Source organism: Saccopteryx leptura, chromosome 1 (assembly GCF_036850995.1).
Source record: "Saccopteryx leptura isolate mSacLep1 chromosome 1, mSacLep1_pri_phased_curated, whole genome shotgun sequence".
In the NCBI taxonomy this organism is placed as follows: domain Eukaryota; kingdom Metazoa; phylum Chordata; class Mammalia; order Chiroptera; family Emballonuridae; genus Saccopteryx; species Saccopteryx leptura.
Window position 1 is genome coordinate 356,138,541 of NC_089503.1, and position 12,158 is coordinate 356,150,698.

Consider the following 12,158-nt stretch of genomic DNA (forward strand, 5'->3'; position numbering starts at 1 on the left):
GTGGTAGTATTAAGATTTTAAGACACACTCAAGTTTGAATTTTGACTTGGAATCCTAGTGACTATATGACATGGGGAAGTCACTTCATGGCTGAGTCTCAATGTTTTTAAAAAAATCAATTATTAAGACAATACCACTTCACGTTATTGCCATGAAGATTACTGTTAACATGGGTGAAGGGAATGAAAAGGTCCTCAATGAACTATAAGCACTATTCACAAGCATATTATATGACTCTGCATCAAGCACTGGGAATATATGGATGAATACAAAAGTTTTCTGTTCTCAAGGCAAAGAAAAGGTCTGACCTGGAATCCAGAGATAGCACTAAGCACAGAAGTGGAAAAGGGGTTCTGCATCCAGTATTGCTACTGTCACCCACTTATATTTCCTTTAGACTGGAGACTACTTGCTGTATCAAATCTTCTAAGCCAGGGGTCGGGAACCTATGGCTCGCGAGGCAGATGTGGCTCTTTTGATGGCTGCATCTGGCTCGCAAATCTTTAATAAAAAATAATGTTAAAAATATAAAACATTCTCATGTATTACAATTCATTCATTTCCTACCGCTCATGTTCATGGTTGTGGGTGGCTGGAGCCAATCACAGCTGTCCTCCAGACAACACCAAATTTTTATTGGATAATGCATAAGGTACACGGGTCATTGTATGGCTTTCATGGAATAACATTTTAAAATATGTGGCGTTCATGGTTCTCTCAGCCAAAAAGCTTCCTGACCCCTGTTAAGCACTAAGGAAAGAAAAGTTAACTGTTCTGTGTTATGGTTAAACTATTAGATGTAATTATTTAAGCATATTTGGCAATATGTATTTTTCCATAAAAAGCAAAATAAAACTCAGATAAAGAAAGCCATTTGAATTAAATTCTTTTGTAGAATTCAGTAAATTTTGGAGTCTGACTGATTAACAATAAATTCTGAGTACATTTAAATTCTTTAAAACACACACAATGTATATATATTTTAAACAGATGTGTTGTAGAATTGGGTATGTGAAACATATAATTGTGCTAAACAATGTCACCCCAATAAATTCAACTAAAAATTACTTGTATAATAACATGAATTATGTTTTATTTAGGCAGCAAATATCTAAATATAAATCTGTCCTCATTTGTGAATGTAACATTATTATTAGTGAGAAAAGCCTTGGCCCTGTAGCTCAGTTGGTTGGAGTGTGATCCTTATGTGCCAAGGACATGGGTTTGATCCCTGGGTAGGACACATACAAAAATCAACCAGTGAATACATAGATTAGTGGAACAGGAGATTGATATTTTTCTTTCTCTCTTTTTCCCTTCCTCTCTCTCCAAAGTCAATCAATACATAAAAATTTATTAGTGAAATATAAAACCAGCATTCAGATATATTTCTTATTATTTTGAAATATTTTATATAATCAGACTTGGGTAATGAATAATAAATCCATAGTTCTTGAATAATAAAATTATTTTAAATATACATTTAGTTCTATTTCTGTGAAAATAAGAGAAATATTAAACTATCAAAATACCCTTTAAGGTTCTTCTACATATAAGAAAATGGTACTGGAACCTACTTTTTATTTTTGATTATTTAATAGTGGTCATCTTAATTTTCAAAGGTTGCATATTAATACATTCAAGACATATATTAACTAACAGTTTTCATATTTTTTAACCCATGTGATTAAAAAGTTTGCTGAAAGAGGCTTTAAATGTAAAGTATTATTATGAGATAAACCTTTTTACTTAATGTCAAACTACTTATAACCTCCTGAAAAGTACTCAGAGAAAATGACTTTGTCATTATATTTGTTTTCATAAGAAAATCCAAATGATTGGAAAATTAAATTTCTGTCCTGCATTTACAGTAAAAAGAAGATAGTAATACTCACTGAAAACTTAGTTTATATGAATTAATGTTTAAGATTAAACTCTAGCCGTTATTAGCTATTTAAGTTTCTAAAAGGTGTTACATGATGTTTTTTGGTTATATTACATGTTATTAAATTGAAACACTCTTTCCAAGCAATTACTAGGTATAAGAGTTAATTTGATACATCAATATTTTCATATTTTAAAAATTGTTAATTTTATAAATTACTTTAATGCAAATCGAGAAAAATATTCATGGAAACTTTTGAAGAGGACATTATGCTAATTGCCAGACAAATTCTTCTTACTCTTCTAGGTCTCCATAAATACTCACTATGTAACCAAGATATCAGATTCTCATATCACTGCCTATGAGGTTCATAAAAATTTGGATTTACATTTAAATTCAATAGAATTTCAAATCAGTTTATCTCCCCCATTAGGTAAAAAAAGTTGAAACTGAGACATGAATAGCAGATCAGATCTAGTATAATGTATCAAAATAAGTTTCATTCCTCTTTATGTATTCTGTTCATGTCTGCTGGAATACGAAATGAAGCCAGATTTTAGGTTTAACAACCCTAAATTTTGATCAAAATCCTACACCATCTTTTTGACATTTTCAATATTTTAATTTACTTTTTTTAAAAAACACAGGTATTTCATTTTCAGCTTTTCCCAACCTGTTCAGTTAATAATTTATATGAGAGATGTAGCTAACAGATAAGATGAAAAGAACAGTTGAAACCTATGCATGAAAAGGAAATGTTTGAATGAATCCCTTAGTAATGAGAACAAACCGGGTAGTTTAGATCATCTGGTTAGTAAATTAGCTGCAGTTTTGTTACCATAGCCTCTATTACAGTGGTCTCCAACCACGGGCCGCAGACCGGTACCAGTCCGTGGGCCATTTGGTACCGGTCCACAGAGATAGAATAAATAACTTACATTATTTCCGTTTTATTTATATTTAAGTCTGAACGATGTTTTATTTTTAAAAAATGACCAGATTCCCTCTGTTACATCCGTCTAAGACTCACTCTTGACGCTTGTCTCGGTCATGTGATACATATATCCGTCCCACCCTAAAGGCTGGTCTGTGAAAATATTTTCTGATATTAAACCGGTCCATGGCCCAAAAAAGGTTAGGGACCACTGCTCTATCAGATAGGTAGCTAACTAGCTAGCTAGCTAGATCTGACATTATTAGCATAATTCTGTCTACTGATATTTTTTTTTTAATAAATTTTTATTTTAATGGGATGACATCAATAAATCAGGGTACATACATTCAAAGAAACCATTTCCAGGTTATCTTGTCATTTCGTTCTGTTGCATACCTATCACTCGAAGAGAGATCGTCCTCCGCCACCCTCCATCCAGTACTCTCTGTACCCCTCCCCCTCCCCCTCTCCCTCCTTCCCTCCCCCCACCCCCCGTAACCACCACACTCCCGTCCATGCCTCTTAGTCTCGCTTCTATGTCCCACCAATGTATGGAATCCTGCAGTTCCTGTTTTTTTCTGATTCACCCATTTCACCCCACACAAAGCTACCAAGACTCCACCATTCCACTGCAAGTGATCCGATGTCATCATTTCTCCTAGCTGAATAGTATACCATGGTGTATATGTGCCCCATCTTCTTCATCCAGTCCTCTATTTTTTTTTACAGTGATTAAAAGCCCTTAAGCAAACTCTTGGCCAATACAGCAAGAATCCCTAAAAGAGTAGTGTCCTTAACATGTTCACCAAGTCCAAGTTGGCCCCATCACCATGCCAAATCCCTGAAAAATGCAACTCAACCACAGTTCAGTCTGTTAGGAGCTGTCACAGGGAGCAGGAGTCCAGGAAAGTTCCCCACAGGAAAAGTCCGCATGGCACTGGAATTGTTGTCACCATTCTATATTTTGCAGCTCATGTCCAAGTCCCAATGACCGCTGCTTCTAGCTGGTAATGATTCAGGTAGACTGGAAAAAGCCATTTGCAGCATGAGTGGATATGGAGCTTCTGTTCTCCTCTGCCTGGAGAGTTGAGACCAGGGTGCTTTTCCCTGGAGTTCTGTGACTGTGGCCTGGTAAAGAGAACCTTGGGATACACTAAGCTGGGTGGCAAAGGTAAATTCATAATACAAGTTGGCAAAAGGAGGAAAGAGAGCTTTAAATTAGAAGTAGGTCCCAGCCTGAAATATGAGTGGGGCTTTGAGGTAGGAGGGATAAAGGAAACACTATATATTAAGCAAAGCAGCAGAAAATAGGACTATCAACACACACAACAGAGATCTTTGAGGGAAGAATAAAAACCCTGACTATTCAGGCAAAACATAGTTAAGTGGCCCTTGTGCGAATGAGATCAGTTTACCTGCTTCTTGGAAGAAATACCCTAGGCTCATCCACAGTGTCCTAGATGGGGCCGACGGCCCTGGGCACCTTCAGCCTTCAGTGGCAAACCCCAGCTTTCTGGGCAAGGTTAGGTCATAGGTGGCTGGAGCAGGGCTGGAAGAGACTGAACCCTCCCTTAGAGGGCGAGGGGGAAACCCACCTTCCAGTGTCCCTGTTTCCTCACAGCAGAGGCATGTAAGCCTGGCCGGCTTTAGCTCAATGACCTTCCTTTCCACTATTGAAGCAGGACCCAGATGGCATCCTATGAGACCCCTTTGGGGCGTTGGAGCCTTTAAGGGTGTATCCTAAAAGCTGGTAGTTCCCCTGATCTCTATTGGGCTTTTTCTGCCTCTAGGTATCTTAAAAGCCATTCTCAGAAGATCTCGCTGAGGGGTTTGAGGATCCCCATCCGCCTATATAAATCTTTTCCATATATCTGGAGCTATTTGGAAAAAAGACAGAACAGTGTTATTAGCTAGATCTAATAAAGAAGGTAGTAGTTTGCAGGCGAAAAAGATTTGGTGTCTCCTGTTCATCAGCATTCAAAAGAAATGTAATTTTTTTTTTCTTAAGTAAAAAGCATGATATGGTAGACCCATCGGAGTCATTGGCTGGTGTGCAGGATTCCCGGGTTTGATTCCTGGCCAGAGCACACAGGAGAAGCGCCCATCTACCTCTCCACCCCTCCCCCTCTCCTTCCTCTTCATCTCTCTCCTCCCGCCCGCAGCCAAGGCTCCACCGGAGCAAAGCCACCCTGGGCACTAAGGATGGCCCCATGGCCTCCGCCCCAGTCACTAGAATGGCTCCGGTTGTAACAGAGCAACACCCCAGATGGGCAGAGCATTCCCCCCTGGTAGGCATGCCAGGTGGATCCCAGTCAGGCACATGCAGGAGTCTGTCTGACTGCCTCCCCATCCCCATCCTCAGAAAAATACAAAAAATAAATAAATAAAAGAAAAAATACTAAAAAAAAAAGGGGGAGGGCATTCCCTTGTGCTAAAGCTCCAGGGAGCATGGAGTGAGCTTGAGTATGTCCTATGAAACATGAAGCTCTATGTTGACATATAAGTCTTTGAAGAAGGAGGAACTGCTGAAATAGTTTATCAGCATTTGTCCCTAAGACAGCAGTCTTTATAGTGGGAACACCATACGTAAATATTGTCTTCTGATATCTTAATGAGAATGCTTTAAAAATCAAATTTTACATCTTTGGAGTGGTTATATTACATACTACCAAGCACACAATCGGATGTTACACATTCGACATTCATATTCTGAAAGTTCCCTTTAGTATATAGACATTTTGTCTTTCCATCCTACTTCTCTTCCTCTTTAGAAACAATGACCACAATTATATCTTATATGTTTCTGTACCTCTGTATTTAAGTCTTACCTCCAAACAGCCTACCAATATATTTTTGAAACAAAGATATTTCTTCCCTGAGCAATGTTCTGGTCCAAGCTATAAAAATAATTAATTTTAATCTTTTATCAAATAGTTAAATCAATATCAACAGTGATATTAATATTGATGATTATATTTTGCATATTGTATTGGCAAGACAGTGAATTCCGAAATCAGAGTACTGGGTTTAATTTGTAGTATTACCACTTATTTGAGTTTCTTAAATTCTCCTGAACTCCAGTTTCATCAGTAAAATGGAGAGAACACTTTTCACCTTATAAGTTTGTTGTAGAATTAATAATGCTGTTAAGTACTGATTACTTTTCTTAGTCTATCAAAAATACTCAGTTCCCTCAAATAAAAAAAATGAAGGTAGAAATAATACGTGCTTCAGAAAGGTATTATGAAGTATAAGTGAAAAAAATCCAAATAATGCTTAGCACAAGAAGTAGCACATTCTACATAGTAGTGAACAATATAGATTGTTGCTACTATTATTAGTAATAACTCAATATCACTTAATACAGATGATCAATTTAATATATCATCAATTAATTATAATAATTATTAATCATCTATATTTTAATAATATCTTATATCTACCAAATCAGATTGTATATTATTATCTACCTTACATGCAAGCCTTTCTACTGGTTCCACAAATTCAAACTCAAACATCAGGATGTGTTTAATAGGTAATATAAAGATGCCTAGGGTAAAACACATTCTCTATTCCATGGTCCTAGATGTGCATAACATTACTTAGCAGTAAGTGTCACATTGAGAAAAAAGGATAATCTGTGATCCTTGTTATCCACTCATCTAAATGTTTATAACAGGATGATAATGTTCTTGGTATTGTCTTAATAAATTATTATTCATATATATATATATATATAATTTATTTATTTTTTCTATTTAGAAAATAGAATACAGCTTGACCTGTGATGACTCAGTAGATAAAGCATTGACCTGGAATTCTGAGGTCATTGGTTCAAAACCCTGGGCTTGCCCCATCAAGGCACATACAAATAGCAATTACTGTGAGTTAAAGCTTCCCACTCCTCTTCCTCTCCCTACCTTTCTCTCTCTCTCTCTCTCTCTTCTCTCTAAAAAAAAATAGGATACCTAAATCATAATATTAAATTAAATGAAATGGATTAACATTAAAAAGTATAGGTAGTTTCCAATGTATTATGTAGGAAGATTAAGGCATATATAGCATCTGTCAAACAACTGTAATCAGAAAGAATAGAATAATTTAAGCAGTGTAAAAGAGATTTCTAACTAAATACTTTGGCTAGGCTCATATTCATCTCCTTAATTCAGCTTTTGTAGTAGTGACCTGAAAATAATTCCTAAAGGTCCTTGCTTATTAAAATGATTTGCTATTATAGCAATAACACAATCTCATTTTAGCATCTGAAAGAATCAATGCAATGTTCTACTCTCAAGCCTCCAAGTCTAGGGCTTAAAGAAAATTTTTTAAAATACATAGCTCTATTCTGGCTAAGTTCATATCATCTTGGTTTCAAGCCAATTTTTAATTGAATTCAGTTAGTTTAATTGCACCGCAGAGATGTCTATAAAATGTGCTCTCCCAGATTTCCTAGCTGAAGTGCCATTGTCTGTGCTCAGCATTCCCAAGCAGACAGCAAAACTGCCATCAAGCTTCATCTTGCTCAACAATGACTATTTAATGTGGTCATCTCATGTGCTTTGTGTTTCAATTATAATTTAGGATGAATTAAAATCTATTTAAATGGATAGCATCATCTCTTAGTACACTTGATGGAAATCCATTTCAGAATATACTCTTTAAGGCAGAAGAGTAAAAAAAAGTGTGTCATATTATATACCCTTAATTTTATATCATTAATTTTATTTCCGTTCATAATGTTATCCTACATTTTTGTTGATGTTTATTAACCACATAAAATCTAGCAATGTGTTTATGCCATATACTCTTTATAGATGAAGCATCAAAACTTTTTAAGGATACTTAACCATCCAGTATTTTGTATTTCAGTACTACTAAGCAGACTGAAGAATCAGGCTGTTCCTGGAAGTGAGTGAACTTATTTCCGGTGCTATTGAAGGATCAGATTATGATGTTTCATCATAAAAGGATCTCATGGAATGTATTTTAAGGTTATAAAATCATAAATAATATTCAATGTCATGCAAGAATATAGCAAGTTGTAGGGTATGAAGTAGTCCATCTTCATGTATTTGATCACTTATATCAACCCTGTGCAAGAGCTAGGACTGGCATTATTATTCTTATTTCATACATCCGAATTTGACAAACAATGGCCTTTGGGCTAAATTTGGCCAGCCACTTGTTTGTATAAATAAAATTTTACTGGATCACAGCCATGACTAGTCATTTACATATTGTTTATGGCTGTTATGGATCTTTAAGGGCAGAGCTAAGTAGTCATGACACAGAAGTACAGCCTACAAAAACTAAAATATTTACTATATTATTCTTTACAGTAATGTTTATCCAATCCGTTATAAATGCCTACACTAAAATGCAGAGTGTTTGACTAATGTTTCCTAGTTATATATCTAATCTAATGCACATGTGGTTTACTCAAGTATAAATTCAACTCTTTTGAATCCAAGTCCAGCGTAGTTTTCTTTTTAACATCGAATGAATATTAGCAAGAAACACCTGTGTCAACACTGGAAAGCCTTGTAATCTGTTTTTATTTGATATGATTGCATAGAATCTACTTGAGTGAACAACTACTTAATGACCTGAAATCTACAAGGACTAGAAAGATGTGAGAGGGAAAACAGAGACATTAGGTATCATGTCCCATGACCAGTTTACTGGTCCTGAGGAACCAGCAATCCAAGGTTAAGAAAGATTTGCCATAGTGTTAGGCAACTTTGTGGAATCCAAAACTTGAAAACGACTAAAGGTAAGGAACCACAGATTATTGGAGTTGTAGTCAAAACAATCTGGGAACCAAAACACGATCCTAGCACTGTCAGGAAACTATAGTGCACCTTCGTCAGCCAACAAGTGTTCCATCTATGCCTGGGTTACCATGGTTTGTAGACAGTAGCTGAGATGCACAGAACTGACAGAATCTCATAGGGATTTGGGATTTTCTTTCCCTTCTTTCCTGACAATTTATGTTTACTTAGCCCTTCAAATACTAAGTTTGTTCAATATACTTTCATCTGAGGAAAATTCATTATTACTGTACTTGCCAAACAAGTCCTTTCATCTGAATCCACATTTGCAAATTACATGTGACAATAATGTCTTTTATAAGGTAAGTGGAGGAGCACTTGTATTTGGTGAAGGTAAACCAGGCTGTTTTAACATTTTTTGTTGCTATGGCCCATTTTATAATTCTTGTCTACATTCAAATGATTTCAACATGGGCTCTACCTTACTCTTAATTTATTGTCACAAATTTGTAGTTTAACATTAAAAGGATTTTTCATATTTATAAATCCTTTTGAAAATGTAAAATGCAATTTGTATTGTTTTAGCGTAGCTGGAAAGTAGACACAAAATTAAGAAAACATTTTATATGTTTTTTATATTAATTATAACTTTCAAAAAATATGCATTAATAGGAAAGAATATAAGTATTTTTGGAAAACAGCCATTTTTAGTGTGGGATCTAAAGATAGGATCTAGACAGGCTTGAAATTTAATTTAGGGTTCCATGTTCCTTTCATATGCTTTTTATATTCATTACCTCATTCAACAATGAGCACCCATTATGTTCCCAGCATTATCCTGGGACCTGGGATGAAAAAGTGAAGAGAATAAATAAGTTCTCTGCTCTCTAGGGGTTTAGATCATGGGGTCCTAAGTGCTATAATTAGTAGCAAACCCCCAAAGAAGAGTAGAGAGGAAAAGTCAAGGGCATAGGGTCTGCTATTTTTTACAGGTGGCTAGGGAAGGCCTCTCTACTCTTTGAGAAGAGAACAAAACACAGTGAGGAAGGGAGGCAGGCATATATCTGGAGCCAGAGGAGTTTGAAATGGTAGGAGTGTCTAATACAAAGGCATGAGATAGACATGTGTTTACCATCCACTTGGAACAAACTACAAGAAAGCTTGGTGAGAGCAGCTGTTGATGGAACATAAAGCAGAGAGAACCAGGTGAAACAACACTGAGGCTACAAACAAACAAACAAACAAAAGAAGAAAAAAAAAGCCCAGGCTTCCAGGAAACTGCTGTGCCCTCTGCTCCAATAGCTGCTTCTGGACAACTGAAGCTCTTAGTGCTCCTCTGCTCATGATGACAGGTTTCACTGTACGAATATTTGGTGTCTGGATTTTTATCATAGAACTTGTTATGTCATCCCAACAAATATCATGATAATTAAACACATTTTACTTCCTTATTCCAATCTTTGCATGGCTTGATAATTTCAAAAGAATTTTACTACCTTATTTTTAAAGGTCAGGTTTTTTTGTTTGTTTGTTTGTTTTTGTTGTTGTTTTATCTTAGTGAGAAGAGAGGAGGAGGGGAGGTATAGAGAGACTCCCACATGCAACTTAACCAGGGTCCACACCACAAGCCCACTAGGGGGCAATGCTCTGCCCATCTGGAGCCCTTGCTCCGTTGCAACCAGAGCCATTTTTTTAGTGCCTGAGGTAGAGGCCATGGAGCCATCTCAATGCCTGGGGCCAACTCACTCTAATTGAACTTTGGCTGCAGGAGGGGAGGGGAAAAGAGAAAGAAGGAGAGAAAAAGAAGTGAGGGGGGGGAGGGTGGAGAAGCAGATGGGCACTTCTCCTGTGTAACCTGACCAGGAATCAAATCCAGGACATCCACACACTGGCAGACACTCTAACACTGAACCAACCAGCCTGGGCCAAAGGTCAAGGTGTTTAATATAATTTTTTTCTTGAATATAAATTTCAGCCTGACCAGGCAGTGGTGCAGTAGATAAAACATCAAGCTAGGACGCTGAGGACCCAGGTTCAAAACCCCGATGCTGTTGGCTTGAGTGCAGGCTCACCAGCTTGAGTGTGAGATCATAAACATGACCCCATGGTCGTTGTCTTGAAGCCCAAGGTCGCTGGCTTGAGCCCAAGTCACTGGCTTGAGCAAGGAGTCACTGGCTCAGCTGGAGCCCCCCAGTCAACGCACATATGAGAAGCAGTCAATGAACAACTAAAGTGCCACAACAATAAGTTAATGCTTCTCATCTCTCTCTCTACCTGTTTGTCCATCTCTCTCTCTTGCTAAAAAAATAAAATAAAATTTAGGTTAGCACATTGCTTTTATATATTTATTCAAAAAATTATTTTCCAATTTATAGCTCTATTTCTTTAGCAAACTAATAGGCTGCATTTTTAATTTTAATGAGTTCATTTGCTTCAAATAAATCATGATTTAAAATACATATGTTGATACAGAGTTCATATATATTTAAATTACTTTGGCTTATAAATCACACTTTTGTAAGAGAATAAAACTTATCTACCCCACTCTTACCTACATAATACTAATAGGTGAAGAATTACCTCTATTTGCATATATTTTATGGTTTATCGCTGTGATTCTTAAAAGGTGAATATACAAATTTATATATATAGATTCAGAAAAAACATATATCCATTAAAAATGCAAACAGGTTGAGGAGTAAAATATTCAGAACTAAACAGGATAAGATTAGTATTTATAATCATGCATAAGTGTATTTAAAAACATAAGCCTGACCTGTGGTGGTGCAGTGGATAAAGCGTCTACCTGGAACCCCAAGGTTGCCGGTTTAAAACCTGAGCTTGCTTGGTTAAGGCACATATGGGAGTCGCTGTTTCCTGTTCCTCCCTCATTCTCTCTCTCTCCTCTCTAAAATGAATAAATAAAATAAAAAAATAACATATACACAATTGTGTCACCCTCTATATAATTTTTCGTAACATACTTTTTAAAATGAAAAAATATATTTTGAAATACTCTAATAAAGTAAATGATGCAAAAATATATAGTACTTTTTAAATTGCAGAGCAATAAAGTAGAAAAGCTGATACAATATGAAACTATTAATAATAAAAATTCCAAAATCATATAGTATATGGCACATGGAATAATAAAAGTAAACAATACAGTCAGGAAACAAGCATAACAGTGTCAAGATGGGATTTCACTGGGGATAAGGAGGAAAGAAAAAAGAATAGTGATGAAAGTGTTTTTAAAGTGTATCCGCTAAGTTTTATTTCTTTATAAAATATTATGTGGGACACATTGCAAGACTTTAACATTTGTTAAATCTGTCTACAGTCAGGCATCACATAACAATGGGGATAAAATCTCAGGAATGTATCCTCAGGGGAATTCATCACTGTGCAGACATCATAGATGGTACAGCCTACTTACTACCCACCTACACTACCTGGTAGCCCATTGTTTCTACGCTACAAACCCGTAAGGCATGCTACTATACTGACTGCTGTAGCCAACTGTGACATACTGAGAAGTATTTGTGTATCTAAATATTCCTAAACACAG